Source organism: Rhinoraja longicauda, chromosome 29 (assembly GCF_053455715.1).
Source record: "Rhinoraja longicauda isolate Sanriku21f chromosome 29, sRhiLon1.1, whole genome shotgun sequence".
In the NCBI taxonomy this organism is placed as follows: domain Eukaryota; kingdom Metazoa; phylum Chordata; class Chondrichthyes; order Rajiformes; family Arhynchobatidae; genus Rhinoraja; species Rhinoraja longicauda.
Window position 1 is genome coordinate 20,801,936 of NC_135981.1, and position 19,919 is coordinate 20,821,854.

Here is a 19,919-nt window from a genome sequence, read left to right on the forward strand (position 1 = left end):
CCGGTTTCACCCCAAAGACGTACAAGTTTGTAGGATAATTCTGTAAATTGTCCCTCGTCTGTAGGATAGAACCAGAGTATGTAGACGTACAGGTATGTAGGTTAATTGGCTGGGTAAATGTAAAAATTGTCCCTAGTGGGTGTAGGATAGTGTTAATGCACGGGGATCGCTGGGTGGCACGGACTTGGTGGGCCGAAAAGGCCTGTTTCCGGCTGTATATATATGATGATGATATGATGATGAGTATGGGTAGTCGCTGGTTGATGTGGACTCGGTGGGCTGAAGGGGTTGGTTCCATGTTGCATATCTAAACTAAATAAAATGTTGGAGAAACTCAATGTCATCTGGGGATGGAATGGACAGAAAATGGTTTCAGGTCAGGACAGTTCAGACTAATTGGAGTGGGGGAGAGAAAGCTGGAATAGAGAGATGGGGTGGGCAACGCCTGGCAAGTGAGAGAGGCAGGGCAGTGAGAGAGGGTCTCACAGAATACTGGTTGGAGAGAGAAGGAGAACTTCTTCACAGTTCAATAGACAATAGGTGCAGGAGGAGGCCGTTCGGCCCTTCGAGCCAGCACCACCATTCAATGTGATCATGGCTGCTCATTCTCAATCAGTACCCCGTTCCTGCCTTCTCCCCATACCCCCTGACTCCGCTATCCTTAAGAGCTCTATCTAGCTCTCTCTTGAATGCATTCAGAGAATTGGCCTCCACTGCCTTCTGAGGCAGAGAATTCCACAGATTCACAGCTCTGACTGAAAAAGTTTTTCCTCATCTCAGTTCTAAATGGCCTACCCCTTATTCTTAAACTGTGGCCCCTTGTTCTGGACTCCCCCAACATTGGGAACATGTTTCGTGCCTCTAACGTGTCCAACCCCTTAATAATCTTATAAGTTTCGATAAGATCCCCTCTCATCCTTCTAAATTCCAGTGTATACAAGCCTAGTCGCTCCAGTCTTTCAACATATGACAGTCCCGCCATTCCGGGAATTAACCTATTAAACCTACACTGCAAGCCCTCAATAGCAAGAATAGCAGGTTCGCAATGGAGCAGTAAAATTGAGGCACAAGGAACAGCAGATGCTGGAGTCTTGGACAAAACACAAAACACAAGTCACTTGCCACACAATCCTAACCGCACCTCTCTTTTCCAGCTGTCTTTCCCCTTAAATCAGTCTGAAGAAGGGTTCCAACCCAAAACATTGTCTTTCCATTCCCTCCATAGATGCTGCCTGGCCAGCAGAGTGCCTCCAGCACTTTGTGCTCTGTCCTTGAAGTAGTAGTTGTTCGTCATAACTGGGAAGGTATAATCTGGGAGAGGTCAATGGCAGGGGGAGGGGAATGATGAAGACAATAAAGAAGAAAATGGGACACACGCAAACCAACCTTCATTCTATTGACCCCATTTATACCTCACGCTGCCTCAGCAAGGCCAGCAGTGTTGGTTTCTACCAACACCATCACCACAGTGAAGAAGGCACAGCAGAGACTCCACTTCCTGAGGATCCTCAGGAAAACCAACCTGCAGGAGAAGCTCATGATGTCCTTCTATCGCTGCTCCATCGAGAGTGTGCTGGCATACTGTATAACCACATGGTATGCCAGCTGCTCAGAAAAGGACAGGAAGGCCCTTCCAAGGGTCATCACGATGGCCCAGAAGATCATCGGCTGCTCACTGCCCTCCCTGGAGCACCTGTTCAGCCTACGCTGCCTCAGTAGAGCAGGCAAAATAATAAAAGATCCATCCCACCCCGGCCACTGTCTGTTTGTTCATCTGCCCTCTGGTCGACGTTTCAGGTCGATCAAATCCCGAACAAACAGACTTAAGAACAGTTTTTACCCCAGGGCCATACGAGAACTGAATACTACCTTCTGCACTAGGCAACACTGTTAAAACTTTTGTACTTAATATAATTGTATTTATTTGTTTTTGCATTTATTGCATATATGTTTTTACGCACCGTCAGGATTGGCTATTTTTTAATTTCGTTGTACTCGTTGCAATGACAATAAATGAATATTATTATTATTATTATTATTATTATAATCAAGGATGAGTCACACCCCGGCCACTCCCTCTTCTCCCCTCTGCCATCAGCCAAAAGGTATAGAAGTGTGAAAACACACACCTCCAGAATCAGGGACAGTTTCTTCTCAGCTGTTATCAGGCAATTGAATCATCCTACCACAACTAGAGAGCAGTGCTGAACTACTGTCTGCCTCTTTGGTGACCCTCAGACTACCCTTGATGGGACTTTGCTGGTTTTACCTTGCACTAAACATTATTCCCTTATTACGTGTCTATACACTCTAAATGGTTTGATTGTAATCACGTATTGTCTTGCCGATGACTGTTCAGCATGCAACAAACACATTTCACTGCACCTCGGTACAGGTGACAATAAACTCAAGGGATGGAAGGAGCAGTGGGGACGTAGAGTCGTGCAGTCCAGAAACAGTCAATCAGATTTTCAAGTTACGATCTCCCACGTAGAAAACCATGCTGACTGCCTAATCAGCCCCCATCTGTCCAAATGCATATTATATATTATTCCTCAGAATCCTCTCCGTTAACTTGCTGACCGCAGATGTTAGGCACAATGGAATAGTCAGTGGAGATGGTGCCTAGCAGTGCCAGGCACACTACTCTGGGACTCTGGAGCTCGCTCTTTCTCGGTGTAACCCTATGAAAGTGATGAAGGGGATAATCTAATCGATGTTGCTATCAAGAGGCACTTGCTTTGAAACAACTTGACGCTCAGGTCCCTGAACTCATTACCGCCATGGGGCAAACATGGGAACAAGAGAGGCGTTCCAGAGGTGAAGTGAGAGAAACTTGCCCTTCAGATCAAGTCAGCATTTGATCAAGTATGGCATCAAAGGTATTTATTCCCAAAATGCTGGAGTGACTCAGCAGGTCAGGCAGCATCTCGGGAGAGAAGGAATGGGTGACGTTTCGGGTCAAGACCCTTCTTCAGTCGACCCGAAACGTCACCCATTCCTTCTCTCCTGAGATGCTGCCTGACCTGCTGAGTTACTCCAGCATTTTGTGAATAAATACCTTCGATTTGTACCAGCATCTGCAGTTATTTTCTTATACTACAAGTATGGTATCAAGGAGCCTGGGCTAAACTGCAGTCAATGAGGGTCAGGGGGAAACCCTTCACTGGTTAGAATCGTGCCCAGAACAAAGGGAGATGGTTGTGGTGGCTGCTGGTCAATCATCTCAGTCATAAGACAGCTCTGCAGGAGTTGCTCAGCGTAGAGTCCTTGGCTCAAACATCACCCTCCGACAATCATAAGGTCAAGACTGAGGATGTTCGCTGGTGATTGCACAATGTTCAGCACTATTCACGACTCCTCTGATAACAGAACAGTGCACAATTAGATGCTGCCATTGTCCAGTGCTTTGGGGACTATATGCAGGCATGGACTGCTAGCTGACAAGTAAAATTGGAGCCACACAAGTGCCAGGCAAGAGAAAGCCACCCACTGACATTCAATGACATTACAATCGCAATCCCCCACTGGGGGTTACATTGGAGCAGAACTGAACTGGAGCAACTATGCACCCAATGTGGCAACAAGAGCAGGTCAGATGCTGGGAATACTGCAGTGACTAATTCACCTCCTTACTCAACAGTGCCGGTCTACCAACTACAAGATTCAAGTCAGCAGTGTGATGGACAACTCTCCACTTTGCCTGGATGAGTGCAACTTCAACAACACTCAGGAAGCTCAACGCCCTACAGGACATAGCAGCACATGCAATAGAGACCCCATCCGCAGCCTTCACTAACCCCACCACCGACACACAGTGGCAGCAGTTTGTACCATCCACAGGATGCACCACAGCAGCTCACCAAGACTCCTTAGAAGGTATTTATTCACAAAATGCTGGAGTAACTCAGCAGGTCAGGCAGCATCTCGGGAGAGAAGGAATGGGTGACGTGAGAAGGGTCTCGACCCGAAACGTCACCCATTCCTTCTCTCCCGAGATGCTGCCTGACCTGCTGAGTTACTCCAGCATTTTGTGAATAAATACCTTCGATTTGTACCAGTATCTGCAGTTATTTTCTTATAAGACTCCTTAGAAGGCACCTTCCAAACCCACCACCTCGACAAGCTCGAAGGACCAAGGCAAATGTTGGGAATGCCACCACCTGCTCAGCTGTCCAAGCCACACACCATCCTGACTTGGAGATACATTGCCATCCCACCATATCTCTGCAGCAAAATCCACAGCACAGGGAATGCAGCAGCTGAAGAAGGCAGTTCACCACCACGTTCTGAGATGTACCATTAATGTGCAATTAAATGCTGGTTTTACCTGCAAACCCCAGTTCCCTCGAATCAATAAAAAGGAGAAATTGTAATTAGAAATCTATGCAATAGCAAAACAAACTACAGTGGGCCAGGAAGTATCTGTGGATGGAAATGGACAGACAATGTTTCAGGTCATTAGCCTTCGTCAGACTGAAGAAGGATCCCTGACCTGAAACAATGTATGTCCATTTGGCTCCACAGATGCTGCCTGACCCACTGAGTGCCTCCAGCACTCTGATTTTTGCTGGAGATTCCAGCATCTGGAGTCTCGTTAGGTCTTTGGAATCTACATATTTTGGTTCTGTCTACACAAAGGAGACATAACTAACCACCAGGTACGTTGGTAAATTATGCGTTTAAAGTAAGGATGGAACTGAAAAAAAATTAATCTTGCCAATGAAAGATAAATGAATGGGCTAACGGATAACTAGTCCTTAGGACCTGATAGTCTACATGACAGAGTACTAAAGGAATAGCACTGGAAATAATAGATCAGTGTCTGAGTATCTTCCAAAATCCTTAGGACTCTGAAGCATTTACAACATACTGGAGGCTGGCAGATCTAATAACTCTACTATTTCTAATCGGAGGGTGAGAAATAACAGGGAATTACAGACCAGTTGGCCTCAGATCAGACCTGGGGGAAATGGTGGAAACTATTATTAAATATGTAATATCAGAACTCTTAGAAAAACAGGATGGGACAATGAAAGAAAATCAGGCTTGGCAAATCAACTGGAGTTTTTGAGGATGTAGCTAGATCAACAGGTAAGGGAGAACCAGTGCATATGATATAAAAGGAGACGTTTGGTAAGATCTTACAGAAGTAGATTGAGCACAGTTGTAGCACATGGGATTGCAGTAATATACTGCATGGATTGAGGTGGTTGAAAGATAGGAAACAGAGAGCAGGAATAAATGCATCTTTCTCTCAGTGGCAGATGGGTTATAACATGGTTCAATGCATGGGTCTCAGCTGCTCCCAATTTACATCAATAATTTGGAAAAATAAACTAAATATCCCATCTCCAAATCTTCAGACAACACAATGTGGGAGAGTGGGAGATACGGCTGTACAGAATGGAAACAGGTCCTTCAGCCCACCTTCTCCATGCCGATCAAGTTGGCATATTGGACTCGTTCCATTTGCCTGCATTTGGCCCATATTCTTGAAAACCCTTGCTATCCATATCTATATACTAAAACTCTCATTTGTTTGGTTGTTTGTTCCTGAAGTACAGCCAAAATGGTACACGATAGCGCGACAACTTTATGGGTCTCGACCCAAAATGTCACCCATTCGTTCTCTCCAGAGATGCTGCCTGAGATACTCCAGCATTTTGTATCTATCTAAATGTCTTTTAAAAATGATAATTATTGCAGTGGCTAAAGGAGGTGCTCTCCTTTTTACCCCTGGAAAAGATCAGGTATAAACGGTGCAAGGCCTGTGGAAACTTCGTTCTGACCTGGAACCCTTTTATAGATTTTATTAAAGATATTTCCTTTAACTGAAAATATTGTCTACACAGTCAAAATAATGTATTTATATTTGTATGCTGCTGTTGCTAACATGTAACATTTGAACATAAAGACTTTATGTATATAGTGGTATATATGTCTTATACTGTCCGGTACTGTTTGTTGGTGTACTGTGTAAATTTGTGTAAAAAAAAAATTTAAGATTAAAAAAAAAAAAAAGATAATTATATCCAGTTCCACAGCTCTCTCAGGCAGCTCATTCCAGATACGGGCTACTTACTGAGTCATAAAGTTCTGCTTCACTTCAGATTTTGGGGCCCCCAATCTGGTACCGTGCAATGAAAACTAAGTTGTCCCAGGGTGATTCTCATTGACATCATTTGATACTAAAATTGGATCAAACAGACAACTGTAAATCATCTTGGGAAGTCTCAGATGAATTTCCACATTTGCATGAAATCACCCAGAAATGTTTGTTACCACATTTCACTCAGTCCAAAGTTTATTTCTGTGGTTTTGATTTTCATAACCCAATTTTCGGCGAGTAATTTTAAGAAAAGCAATATAAAAGCCGACCGATGAGTTGAAAATAGCAGTCACTTGCAGATACAACATGAGCGGAACGTGATTCTATGATCTTAAGGAACCTGATTAGGCAGTAGATTTTCGTAGAGTGAGGACTCAAACATAACAAAACTTAAAAGAACAAAAATAGAACTTGATTTCATCACTTCCGCCACTTGGAGCACATCACAAAATAACAAACAATGGCAGCATTTCAAATAATGAACACACACGCCAACACACACGATCAAGTTCACCTATTATGAATGATCACTATGTTGACAGAAGAATTGATGCTTGAGTGAACATTGTCAATGGAAAAGGAAAAAAGCAATTTGAAACATACTGAATGAAACATCAAATGATGAATGTGTATCCAGTGTTTAAATTGCAGCTTCTCAATTTTATTGATTTATTTGTATTATCATCTGAGATAATATATATACAATTAACATATATATATATATGTGTGTACAATTAACATATATGTATGTGTGTGAGAGTGTGTGTGTGTGTGTATGTGTGTGTGTGTGTGTGTGTGTGTGTGTGTGTGTGTGTGTGTGTGTGTGTGTGTGTGTGTGTGTGTGTGTGTGTGTGTGTGTGTGTGTGTGTGGGGGGTGTGTGTGTGTGTGTGCGTGTGTGTGTGTGTGTGTGTGTGTGTGTGTGTGTGTGTGTGTGTGTGTGTGTGTGTGTGTGTGTGTGTGTGTGTGTGTGTATATATATAATTCACAAAATGCTGGAGTAACTCAGCAGGTCGGGCAGCATCTCAGGAGAGAAAGAATGGGTGACGTTTTGGGTCGAGACCCTTCTTCAGACTGAGTGTAAGAAAATAACTGCAGATGCTGGTACAAATCGAAGGTATTTATTCACAAAATGCTGGAGTAACTCAGCAGGTCAGGCAGCATCTCAGGAAAGAAGGAATGGGTGATGTTTCGGGTCGAGACCCTTCTTCAGACTGATGTCAGGGGGACGGACAAAGGAAGGAAATAGGTGGAGACAAAAAGACAGTGGGAGATCTGGGAAGGGGGAGGGGAAGAGAGGGACAGAGGAACTATCTAAAGCTGGAGGTCAATGTTCATACCATTGGGCTGCAAGCTGCCCAGGCGAAATATGAGGTGCTGTTCCTCCAATTTCCGGTGGGCCTCACTATGGCACTGGAGGAGGGCCATGACAGAAAGGTCAGACTGGGAGTGGGAGGGGGAGTTGAGGTGCTCAGCCACCGGGAGATCAGGTTAGTTAAGGCGGACTGAGCGAAGATGTTGAGCGAAACGATCGCCGAGCCTGCGTTTGGTTTCACCGATGTAAAGAAGTTGACATCTAGAGCAGCAGATACAATCTTCCCATCCCCTCCCCTTTCTGCATTCCGCAGAGACCGTTCCCTCCGTAACTCCCTGGTCCACTCGTCCCTTCCTACCCAAATCACCCCATCCCCGGGCACTTTCCCCTGCAACCGCCGGAGATGCAACACCTGTCCCTCTACCTCCCCCCTCAACTCCATCCAAGGACCCAAACAGTTTTTCCAGGTGAGACAGAGGTTCACCTGCACCTCCTCCAACCTCATCTATTGTACCCGCTGCTCTAGATTTCACCTGGGCAGCTTGCAGCCCAACGGTATGAACATTGACCTCCAACTTTAGATAGTCGCTCAGGTCTTTCCTCCTGCCCATTTCTCATGCATCCAACACATCAACTTCAAGAACTGACTGTTCGCTTTCTGCCCGATATATCCCACCTCTTGACAGGTGCCATTGTAACAAGATAATCAATGTTATTCACTTTGCCTGTCAGTGGGCTTAATGTTTTGGCTGATCGGTGTATATATGTGTGTGTGAGCAAGTGTATATATGTGTGTGTGAGCATCGGTGTATATATGTGTGTATGTATATATTTATATATGTATGTGCGTGTTTGTGTGTGTGTGTGCGTGTTAATTGTATATGCGTTATCTCATATCTATAAATATAGTCAAAATGGACTGCAAAACATACAGTGTAGTAAGAGTTTGCTCAAAAAGATTGTTAGCTTAAATTTTAGTTAAATTATATCTAAATTTGACTCAATCCTCCAAAACAATAGCAAAGATATTGTCACTATAACTGATATAATTTTGCAGTTTTTTGTTATCCTGCTTAATTCATGAAATAAATGGCTTTTGTATATAAATCGGACATTGGGAGTTATTTTAAAAGACTGTGTTTCAGAATATGATGAGGACAACTCACCTAGCTGAGAGACTGTATTCACAAAGCTCAACGGGTCAGGCAGCTTCTCAGGAGAACATGGGTAGGTGACGTTTCGGGTCTGGACCCTTCTTCAGACCTGACCTGAAATATCATCTATCCTTGTTCTCCAGGGATGCTGCCTCACCCGCTGAGTTACACCAGCACTTTGTGTCCTTTTGTCAACCAGCATTACAGTTCCTTGTGTCTATAAATTATATCGTTCCTTTAAACACCTTGATCTGTTCCAACACCGTGAGCATCGTTCATGTTTTCTTTCGATGCTCAGTTTTACTCTTGTCAGTTATACATTTTTTTCTGACATTAATTTGTCCGTTTGTTTATTTTGACAAATCTGTATTTTATAGGACTGAGCCACCTCCTCCAATCCTGGAACCATCTACAAATCTGACAGGCATGCCTTCTGGTTGTCAAGCTATCTCCCCGATATTCAGCTCTCAATGCATCCACTCTCTGCCACCGCTCTGCCACTCCATTCTGTTTTCCACACAGAGAACATAAAAGAGTACATCATAGGACCAACCCCTTTGGCCCGTAATCTCTTTGCTGAACACGATGTCAAATAAAACGAATCTCATCTAGAAACATAGAAACATAGAAAATAGGTTCAGTGGGAGGCCATTTGGCCCTTCGAGCCAGCACCGCCATTCATTGTGATCATGGCTGATCATCTACAATCAGTAACTTGTGCCTGCCTTCTCCCCATATCCCTTGATTCCACTAGCCCCTACAGCACTATCTAACTCTCTTTTAAATTCATCCAGTGAACATGCCTCCACTGCCTTCTGTGGCAGAGAATTCCACAAATTCACAACTCTGGGTGAAAAAGTTTCTTCTCACCTCAGTTTTAAATGGCCTCCCCTTTATTCTTAGACGGTGTCCCCTGGTTCTGGACTCCCCCAACATTCGGAACATTTTTCCTGCATCTAGCTTGTCCAGTCCTTTTATAATTTTATATGTCTCTATAAGATCCCCTCTCATCCTTCTAAACTCCAGTGAATACAAGCCTAGTCTTTCCAATCTTTCCTCATATGACAGTCCCTCCATCCCAGGGATTAACCTCGTGAACCTACGCTGCACTGCCTCAATAGCAAGGACGTCCTTCCTACATATGATCCATATCCCTCCATTTGCCTCCATTCCCTACAGTCTCTTAAATGCCACTATCATGTCTGCCTCCACCACTACCCCTAGCACCATGTTTTAGGCATCCATCGCACACTTTGTATAAAAAACTTGCTCCACACATCACCTTTAAACTTTACCCCCTTCACCTTAATGCTATGGCGTCTAGTCTTTGACATTTCCACGCTGGAGAAAGAGTTCTGATTGTGTACCCTAACAATGCCTCTCGTAATTTTATGTTTCATTCAACAGGCCATAAAAGAAATAGAAAATGAATTGAGTATCATAGAACATGGAACATCGAACGGTACAGTGCAGGAACAGACCCTTCGGCCTACAATGTCTGTGACCAACATGATAACAAACTAATCTCATCTGCCAGCTCGTGATCCATATCCCTCCATTCCCTGCATATCCATGTGCCACCCCAGGCAGCACATTCCAGGCACCCACCCACCACCTTCTGTGCAAAAAAAACTTGTATCGCACATCCTCTTTAAAGTTTTCCATTCTCAACCTAAAGCTATGCCCTCGTTTTTGGCCTATGTCCCTGGGAAAAAGATTCTGACTCTCTGCCCTATCTATGCTTCTCATAATTTTTTAATATTTCTATCAGGCCTCCCCTCAATCTCCACCATTGTAGAGAAAACTATCAGTCCTTACAGCCAATACCCTCTAATCCAGGCATCCTTCTGGTAAAGGTGCAGAATAAATCCAATGATCCATGATAAAAATCGTACAGGATTAGTACAGCAGATTAAAGTAAACAGAACTCCCCTTTAGAAAACTGATAAACATGGAGAAAAAACAGAAATTGAGGGAAACAGAATGAAAATTAAGGAACATTTCCCAATTAACTCTTGCTACTCCCATTTTCATAAAGAAAAACAGATCTCCATGTCGTGATTTATTTTAGAAAGAACATATGCCATGCTCTAGGCTGCTAATCGTCAAGGTGACAGAATGGAAATAAAAGATGACAAGGTGGGTATACTGTGCTTCAAGCTCTCTTACCCAGTTCTTCAGATATATATGAACCCTTTACATGTTTACAAATGCAGGGCCTTTCAGTAAATATCATTCAGAACAATCCCAACATTTTGCGAAGAGTTCAGAGATATTCAAGGCGAATGTTACAAGTTTAATGTTAAATTTTACAGGTATTTGGTAATCAGTTGAACTTTGTCAAGAATTCTGCAGGTGATAAAATTGTATTTATGAGGTGCATTTTTGACTAGTAGAAATATTAATGGAGGAGCCAAATTAGAACATGTAATTCAATACCCTTTAGCTAATATCCTTTTGTGAAATTATTCTTGACAATGTAGCAAAGCAGAATATAAGTGTTATGTCATTTTTGTTGAAAAGCTTTATTAAACACATATCAATAAGCATTTTCTACAGCCTGGGGGTAAGTTTTTGCTTTGGGCTCAGTTGGGAAAATTTGGAACAAATTGTGCTTGAAATTATACTGGTTAGATTATGGTTTATGTTTCCACAAAAATGCATGTAGCTAATCATAAATGTAAAATCTTCCATTAACCAGTGCACTCACTCAGTATAACAGAAGGTAATAGGATTTTTCCTTGCATTAAAGTACTCGTTGATCGAATTAACAAGTTGAGCATGGTGTGACTTTAATAACACAACTGATAATTTGTTTACTGCAAAATATAAGACCTGTTAACAAATACCTAGCCCTGCATTTGGACTTTGAAATAACTGCAAATTGATTAAAAACAACTATATCAAAATATTGTCACAGTCATGTAGTTGTAGAGCTGCTGCCTCACAGAGCCAGAGACCAGGGATTGATCCTGACCTCAGGTGCTGTCTTGGTGGAGTTTGCATGTTTCCAGCTTCCTCCCATATTTCATTCATTTGCAGGTTTATAGGTTAATTGGCTTCTGTAAATTGCCCTTCGTGTGCAGGAATTGGATCTAAAAGTGCGATAACATAGAACTGGTGTGAACGGGTAGTCTGCATCAAAGATACTAGAGGAACAAGATAGACCACTCGACCCTAAAAAACATAGTATGTCATGGCACCATTTTAGTGGGCAGAAACTTGCAGAAACATTTTAAAAGAAAAATAACAAAAATCTGTGAATTGATAGATGAGATATTTTCTGCATTTTAATGGTATCATCACACATACTGTTCCCCCAAAGCACTGGTTACACTGCGAGAGGCATAACGGACGGCGGGTTTTGCCTACTAAAATGGCTCCTTTGCCTACTACACTTCAGTGTAGGCGATTTCAACGGAGTGGTCCATCTTGTTCCTCTAGTATCTTTGGTCTGCATGGACTCAGTGGGCTGAAGGGCACGTTTCCATGCTGTATCTTTCAATCAAGCATTCAAAAGCAGAGGTATTTATTCACAAAATGCTGGAGTAACTCAGCAGGTCAGGCAGCATCTCAGGAGAGAAGGAATGGGTGACGTTTCGGGTCGAGACCCTTCTTCTATTATTCAAAAGCAGAGAACAGAAACAAGTGAAAACAAAGATAGAAATTTCCAGAGATAATTATCAGGTACAAGTGCATCCATGGAAAGGGAAAATCAGTTAATCTTCAGTCACAATTTGGTGAAGTTAGAAAATAAGCAAATTTTAAATTGTGGTGAAAAGGTGGAGCTGGAGAGGACAAAGGGAATGTCGACAATAGAGTGGAGACCGAAAGACCATGCAAATGGTGGCATTTCTGGCTGAGAAGAGCGTTGTGAAAACTTATTAATTGCAGATGATCTGTATGCAGAAGATGTTCACAGAAGGAATACTGTTGAGGTGAACAAAATACAGTGCATGGACTGTGAGATACAGAGCAACACAATTGCTGGAAATTTGACCAAAATGAGAATTCAAGAAATGTTGAGCAGATCAGGTAACATCTGAGGAAAGAGAGAAACGTACTTATTCTGAACGTACTTAGTCTGAAGAAGGGTCTCGACCCGAAACGTCACCTATTCCTTCTCTCCTGAGATGCTGCCTGACCTGCTGAGTTACTCCAGCATTTTGTGAATAAATACCTTCGCTTTGTACCAGCATCTGCAGTTATTTTCTTATTACTACAAGTAGATGAACTTGTATCAAATTCTTAAATTCAATCTTGAATATTCACACAGGAGACAGACTATCGACAGCCATCTATTACAAACCTACCAACTACCACAGCTATCTGAACTACACTTCTTCCCACTCTGCCACTTGCAATTATGCTATTATTTTTAAAATAGTCTGAAGAAGGTGTCAGTTTATCTTTAGTTATCTTGAGGATGAGGGCCCAGATGGAGGGGAAACATTTGTCATTGAAGGACCAGGGTCTTGGGAATAGAAGGCTTGGATCAGCGAAAAATCTGTGGTTGGTGCCAGTGAGAGACTGGACCCAATTATCAACCATCCTTGTTCTCCAGAGATGCTGCCTGACCTGCTGAGTTACTCCAGCACTTTGTGTCTATCTTTTGAATATTCCAGGGGCTGCACATGACCAGATGCTATTCCTCGAGCTTTCATTATAACAAAATCATTTATAATTTTCAATGATGTATGGTAATCAAATTCTGATCAAAATTAAGTACCTGATCTTTAAAGACTTGATATTTGCCCAAGATCTCAATTTGTCTTCTTCTCCTTTCGTGTCCATCATCCTTGCTTCAAATGTTACATCACTGTCATCGTCTGTCCTGAAAAGGGCGCAAGCTTCCGGTGACAATCAGTGGGAGCCATCACTTGTACAATAGATGATGGAGGTAGCTGAATTAGCTCAGGACACTTCCAGTTTCCAGCCCGGCGACATGGGGACGCTTCTGCTATGGGGCCTGCTCAATTTGTCGATATCCTTCAAATAATCAGAGGTAAGCACAGCTGGTGGAGCCTTGCATCCTCTTACTTTGATCTGTGGTAATGGCGAGTATTGTGTGTGGGGCTGCCTTCAGGTAAAACTAGCCATGTGGCAACCTCATTCAACACCTTTGTATTAAAGTTTGCAGACACCTCACTCAAGGTTGGCCGAACCTACTTTAAAAATTGAACGGTAAGAACATTGCTGATGGTGGAAATCTGGAACAAAATCAAACAGAAGACGCTGGAGATGTTCAGCGGGTCAGGCAGCATCTGTGGAGAGGAATCAGTGTTCACAATGCGATCAATAGCCCGTCACCAGAACAAAGTGCTGATGCTATTTGAGCTGCTGAGTACCTCCAGGATTTTATTTTTACTTTTAAAATTCCATGTCCACAGAATGAAATGTGTCAGTGTTGGGATGCCATCTGGTAGATGTGCAGTGTACTGAAGCCTGGGTTTGTCTTGGAGTTATCAATGCAAACGTTAGAAGTTCTTGAAGCCCCGGATCGCAACTGAAACATGGAAATCAACATCTAAACACCTGAAAATCAACATCAAAATTTAAAAGTATAAAAATAAATGCTACAGAAGGGTGCTGGTTAGGCGGCATCTGTGGGGGAAAGTGGACAGTCAACGTTTTGGGTTGAGTCGCTTTATCTTGCCCCATAAAGATGAAGTGCCTCCAATCAAACCATCAACTGACCATTTCCTTCCACAGATAGAAACATAGAAACATAGAAAATAGGTGCAGGAGGAGGCCATTTGGCCCTTCGAGCCAGCACCGCCATTCATTGTGGTCATGGCTGATCATCCACAATCAGTAACCCGTGCCTGCCTTCTCCCCATATCCCTTGATTCCACTAGTCCCTAGAGCTTTATCAAACTCTCTTTTCAATTCATCCAGTGAATTGTCCTCCATTGCCTTCTGTAGAAGAGAATTCCACAAATTCACAACTCTCTGGATGAAAAAGTTTTTTCTCACCTCAGTTTTAAATGACCTCCCCTTTATTCTTAGACTGTGGTCACTAGTTCTGGACTCCCCCAACATTGGGAACATTTTTCCTGCATCTCGCTTGTCCAGCCCTTTCATAATTTTATACGTCTCTATCAGATCCCCTCTCATCCTTCTAAACTCCAGTGAATACAAGCCCAGTCTTTCCAATCTTTCCTCATGTGACAGTCCCGTCATCCCGGGGATTAACCTGGTGAACCTGCGCTGCACTGCCTCAATAGCAAGGATGTCCTTCCTCAAATTAGGAGACCAAAACTGCACACAATACTCCAGATGCTGTCTAACCTGCCGAGTTCCTCCAGCACCTCTTCTTTTCTCACTCCAGCTTCCAGCACGTGCAGTCCCTTGTGTCACCAAAAGATGCGATTCTATTTGAACTAATTCTGTGTGCAGGATGAGCAGTGTTGTTGAAATATTGATATAAATATCCTGAAAAGTAGAGGAGATTTATTTCACTCCTGATTAACATGTGTGAAGTATAAGCAGAGCTCATGATTTATGGATGTTGTCCAATTCACAACTGAGATCTGATGTGGCTTTTAGTTCAATCATGATGCAAGGTCATTCACAGACCAACATAAACATCTGATCAGCTTTGTTATATCCTGTGCTCAAACATATGGACTTATCCAGTGCCACAACACAAGCAGAAACTAAGTGTACTTTGCTGTGACTTTGAGTGGGATCTAAGTAATTAAACGAACAATGGTGGATATTCCAAATAAGGCACAGCTGTAGATGGCTGCAACATGTGTTGTCACAGTCTTCAATTATTAAAGCATTTTGCTTTGTGGGTAATACGTGCGTTTGAATGGCACATTCCATGACAGAAAATATAGTTGGATAATGAGTGGCTTTAAGCTTTCTACTTTATCATCAATTTGCAGGACAGCACGATTCACAACAGGCCCCCAAAATCAAATGTTCAATTTGCACCTGCAGCCAAATAAATGTACTGAATGTTCCAGCTCTAAGTGTCCATGTTTGTAGTGTCAGACTCAATTTTGCAGTGAAACAATGCAGACATGTGCAAGGGGAAATGAGCATATGGGAACCTGGCTGCCTAACAAACACAGCACTGTTTTGCAGAGAGAGAAGGGTTGAAGATGAGTAATCTCAGGAAGCAGGCTGTGTGGGTCTCAGATTACAGACTCTGCCAGCAATCAGAAATTACAAAGTAAATAGGCAACGGCAGGCGCTGCCCGGTAACGCTCAGTGAAGGAAGGAATCCCCCCCCGAAGCAAAGTTGGGAACATGGCAATGTAATAAGCTAATCAAATTGAAAACAAAAGAAAATTAGAAAGACTGAGAAAAACACTGACAATTCAAGGTCAAAAGAGAAGAAAAATCAACTGAACTAATGTTACCGGGAGCAAGTTTGTCTATGTAATAATTTTCTTACAGCTAACTGGTTAACATTGACCTCATCTCAGGACAAAATACTTCACACTGTAAATCTACACTATCAGTCTGTGAACTGCAGGTGTAGAGTACAAAGCGTGGCAGTAAGATTAGAATTATACCATGACTGTGTTCTGGCTTCCAGGAGAAAGCTGATATTCATACGCGATCACTTGCTCTCCAGCCAATTACTTCTCCAATGTTAGAAATTAACAGGAAACAGTGTCCATGTTTTTAAAAAGACTGAAATTGTAAAAAGCGTGTCTACTTATTGTACCCAGTTTCACGTGAAATTGCTGCTCTAATGCTCTATGCAAGTTCCAAACTGTGTGAGATGACGTCTCATGCTACTTGGATTTAGATCACCTAGAAAGATGTTTTGTGAAGAGGAGGAGCAGCTGGTTGAACTGCTACCTCAGAGCGCTCGAGACCCAGGTTCAATCCTGACCTCAGGTGTTGTCTATGTGGAGTTTGCACACTCTCCTAGTGACTGTAGTATCTCTAAACTAAACTAAACTAAACTAAAGTAAACTAAATTAAAGTAAAGTAAAGTAAACTAAACTAAACTTGACTAAAGTAAAGTAAAGTAAAGTAAAGTAAAGTAAAGTAAAGTAAAGTAAAGTAAACTTTACGAGACTAAATGAGACTAAACTAGACTAAACTAGACTAAACTAAACTAAACTAAATATGTAGGTTATACCTGTCCCACTGAGATTCTGAGTACTTACCAGTAAAGGCAATTAAAAGATTATTTGACAAAGATCCACAAAGAAGAGAATTTTATTTGATTAATTTTAAAATTTCCTAAGACAACTAGATCAGGTCTGCTTGGTTGAAAAATAATTCAAAATCAATGTGAGTAAAGCACATTCCCAGATCAGGAATGAATCATCAGCTTTCCATTGTCCCAGTTTATCCAAGGAAGCAGTTACAGAAAGATCACCATGTCTTTTATTCCATCATTTCTCACACAATGAATTGCCTGCTGGCATTAGCAGAAATCATGTTCACAGAATAGATGTCATTGGGTTCTTTGATGACTTTCTTTCCCATCATTTCACAGAGTGCATCGTTCATCATGCGAAACCCAATTAGAAACTAAATTACAAGAGGAGAATCATCAAAAATTAGAAGATGGTTCATTTAATATCAATGATATTAAATTTGGCAATGTCAGATAAGTAGCCTTTCTATTTGTATAAGAACTGGGCTGTTTTGATGGAGAATACATTAATTTAGTTTCTCCTCTCCATGGATGCTACCTGGTCTGTTGAATATTTGCAGTATTCCCTTTTGTTTTTAGGTTTCCTGCAACCACAGCGATCTGTATCTCACAGTTCCAGATTGTGTTTCTTTTGCACTTCGCAATTTTCCTTTTATTTAATCTCCTCCACAATGATCATATGCATTTAACAAACATTCATTTCCTTCTTTTAGATGCTGCCAAAAACAATTTCATCACCCGGACAACTGCGGTCTCGCTCCATTGCAAACGTTCCCTTTGTTCTCTCTACTCCTTCCCTCCCTGCAACTTGAAACATACTCATTTTTTCACTGTTCCTGTTCTGATGATGAGTCCCAAGCAAATGCTGCCTGATCTGCTGAATCCATCAGCATTTTCTGTTGTTATTTCAGAATCTTATGTGAACCTTTCACGTACTGAGTGGTGGACTGTTGAGAATGTGCATGGCCGGTTTTTAGATGAGTTCCATCCCTTGGACCGGTGGCTGAGGACACTTCAAAGCAACAATCAGTTGACAATGTTTACCTTGTGCCAATAAAGAGATGAGATCGTCAACAATAGTTGCCATTTCTTTGCTGCCAACACCCCGATCTCCGAATCCCCGCTCAAAACAAAATTGCCACACTCTCCTTTAAAATGCTTTTAAAAATCGCTTTTGGAGATATTTTTAATTGTGCGCTAATATCTCCTCAAATCACTTGCTAATTGCTCTTGTGAAATTTTAGGTTTAGTTTACCATGTTAAGGTCTTTCTAAAGATTTTTTGTTGTTCTTCTTCATACGCAAGAACATTATAAACCATATACTGGCGACTCCGGACTGTCAAAGCCGCCACAGCCAGACATAAAAACAACTTTATTCCACGAGCAGTAGCTGTACACAACAACCAAGAGTCTGTAGCCTTCCTTTGCTCTGGTATTTTATTTCATTCTTCACATGTTTAAATCATAATGTTTTATTCTCAATTGTTTACTGTATGTCGTGTTGTCACTTGCGAGCAAAGTACCAAGACGCATTCCTTGTATGTATACATACCTGGGTAATAAAATTTATTCAATTCAATTCAATGCTGTGCACTTAAACAAGATCTCTTGTGTAAGCTCCATTTCACAAATGTAAACTTTAATTACTTTGTGTGCTTTACTACACCCAACCCAAACCTCTCCCACCCTATTTCCCTCCAGACTACCTACTTATCTAACTGCGCCATCTAATCTGCTTCATCCAAGCCAACTTTGCTAATGACATACAGTGATCCTGTAATCATGGAGCAACATTCTTTTTGTCTTCCTTGAATTGCAGATGTCTGTGCCATTTTCCACAGTTGCCTTTCCACAATATTTTTTGTTCATGGATACATTTATTTCATCATCAGTACAATCAGTTACCTGCCTAAAAATGTTTCTCTAATAAAAGATATCTCCACTATCACCAAGGATCCATCCTCAGGTACTACAAACTCCACAATGGTAGCAAAATCTACAAACATGGAACCCCATGACCGATGACATTCAACTTAATATTTGATTTCACCACTGTTGTCTTTCTGTCAGATGGAATCAAAAGTTTATTTGGGCTTATGTCAGCTGGATTCTCACCACTATATTATCCTTTCACTGGATATAATGCATCATCTCGTTGGCTTTTCACTCAGACTGATTATGCAGGGGTCCACAAAATCCACTAGTTCCTTATCATGGAAATTCAGTCAGAGCAGATGGACTGTAAAACTCTAGAAAGTTTAGTTTAGTTTAGTTTAAAGATACAGTGCGGAAACAAGCCAATCAACCCACCGAGTCCGCGTCAACCAGCAATCTCCGTACACTAGCACTATCCTCAGGACAAATCAAAATTTTACCAAAGCCAATTAACCTGCAAATCTGTAGGAGTGTGGGAGGAAACCAGAGCACCCGGAGAAAACCTACTCAGTCACGGGGATAACTTGCAAACTCTGTGCAGACAGCACCCGTAGTCAGGATCGAACCTGGGTTCCTGGCGCTGTAAGGTAGACGCTGCCCAGTAACTTGACAGATTATATGTAGCTTTCATTACAGCATTATTAGGGACTGATATTTTGCTCTGCTCCACAGTAGGCCAACATTTGCCATTTGCCTAACATTGCCAGAGATCACCAACAATTAAATATACTTCTTTTCTTCAAGAAAGAATTAATACACATTGATAATACCAATGTGATGAGATGAATTCAATGGAGAGAGTTACGAGGAGTCAAGTTAGATGAAACATTGTGTATGCATAATATATGCCCCATCATATCCCTTTCATTTATATTCATTCTCATGTGCCTAGCTGTTCATTGCAGCAGGACCAAAATTGAAGCTTGTAATTTACTATGAATTCCAATGATTAGTTCAACCGTTGTGTAAGACAGTAAGCAAAGTCTCTTCTCTTTTGAAGATGATGGAATTATCAGCTTACATCTGATCTCAGGATATTCTTACAAACCAACGTACTTACAAGTCAAGTGGAGTCCCTCAGACCCCTTTGCCTCGACCTTTAGGTCTCTGGAACCCAACTTGTGAGCCCTCAGGTTATACAATTATTTGTGTCAAGACATTGCCAAGGAGAATATACTGCTTGTATGATCAAGGAACTGTATGCAAGAGGCAGAGGAGAAAATTAACTTAGGTTATTAACAGTATAACAGGTATAACAGATCTTTATTTGTCA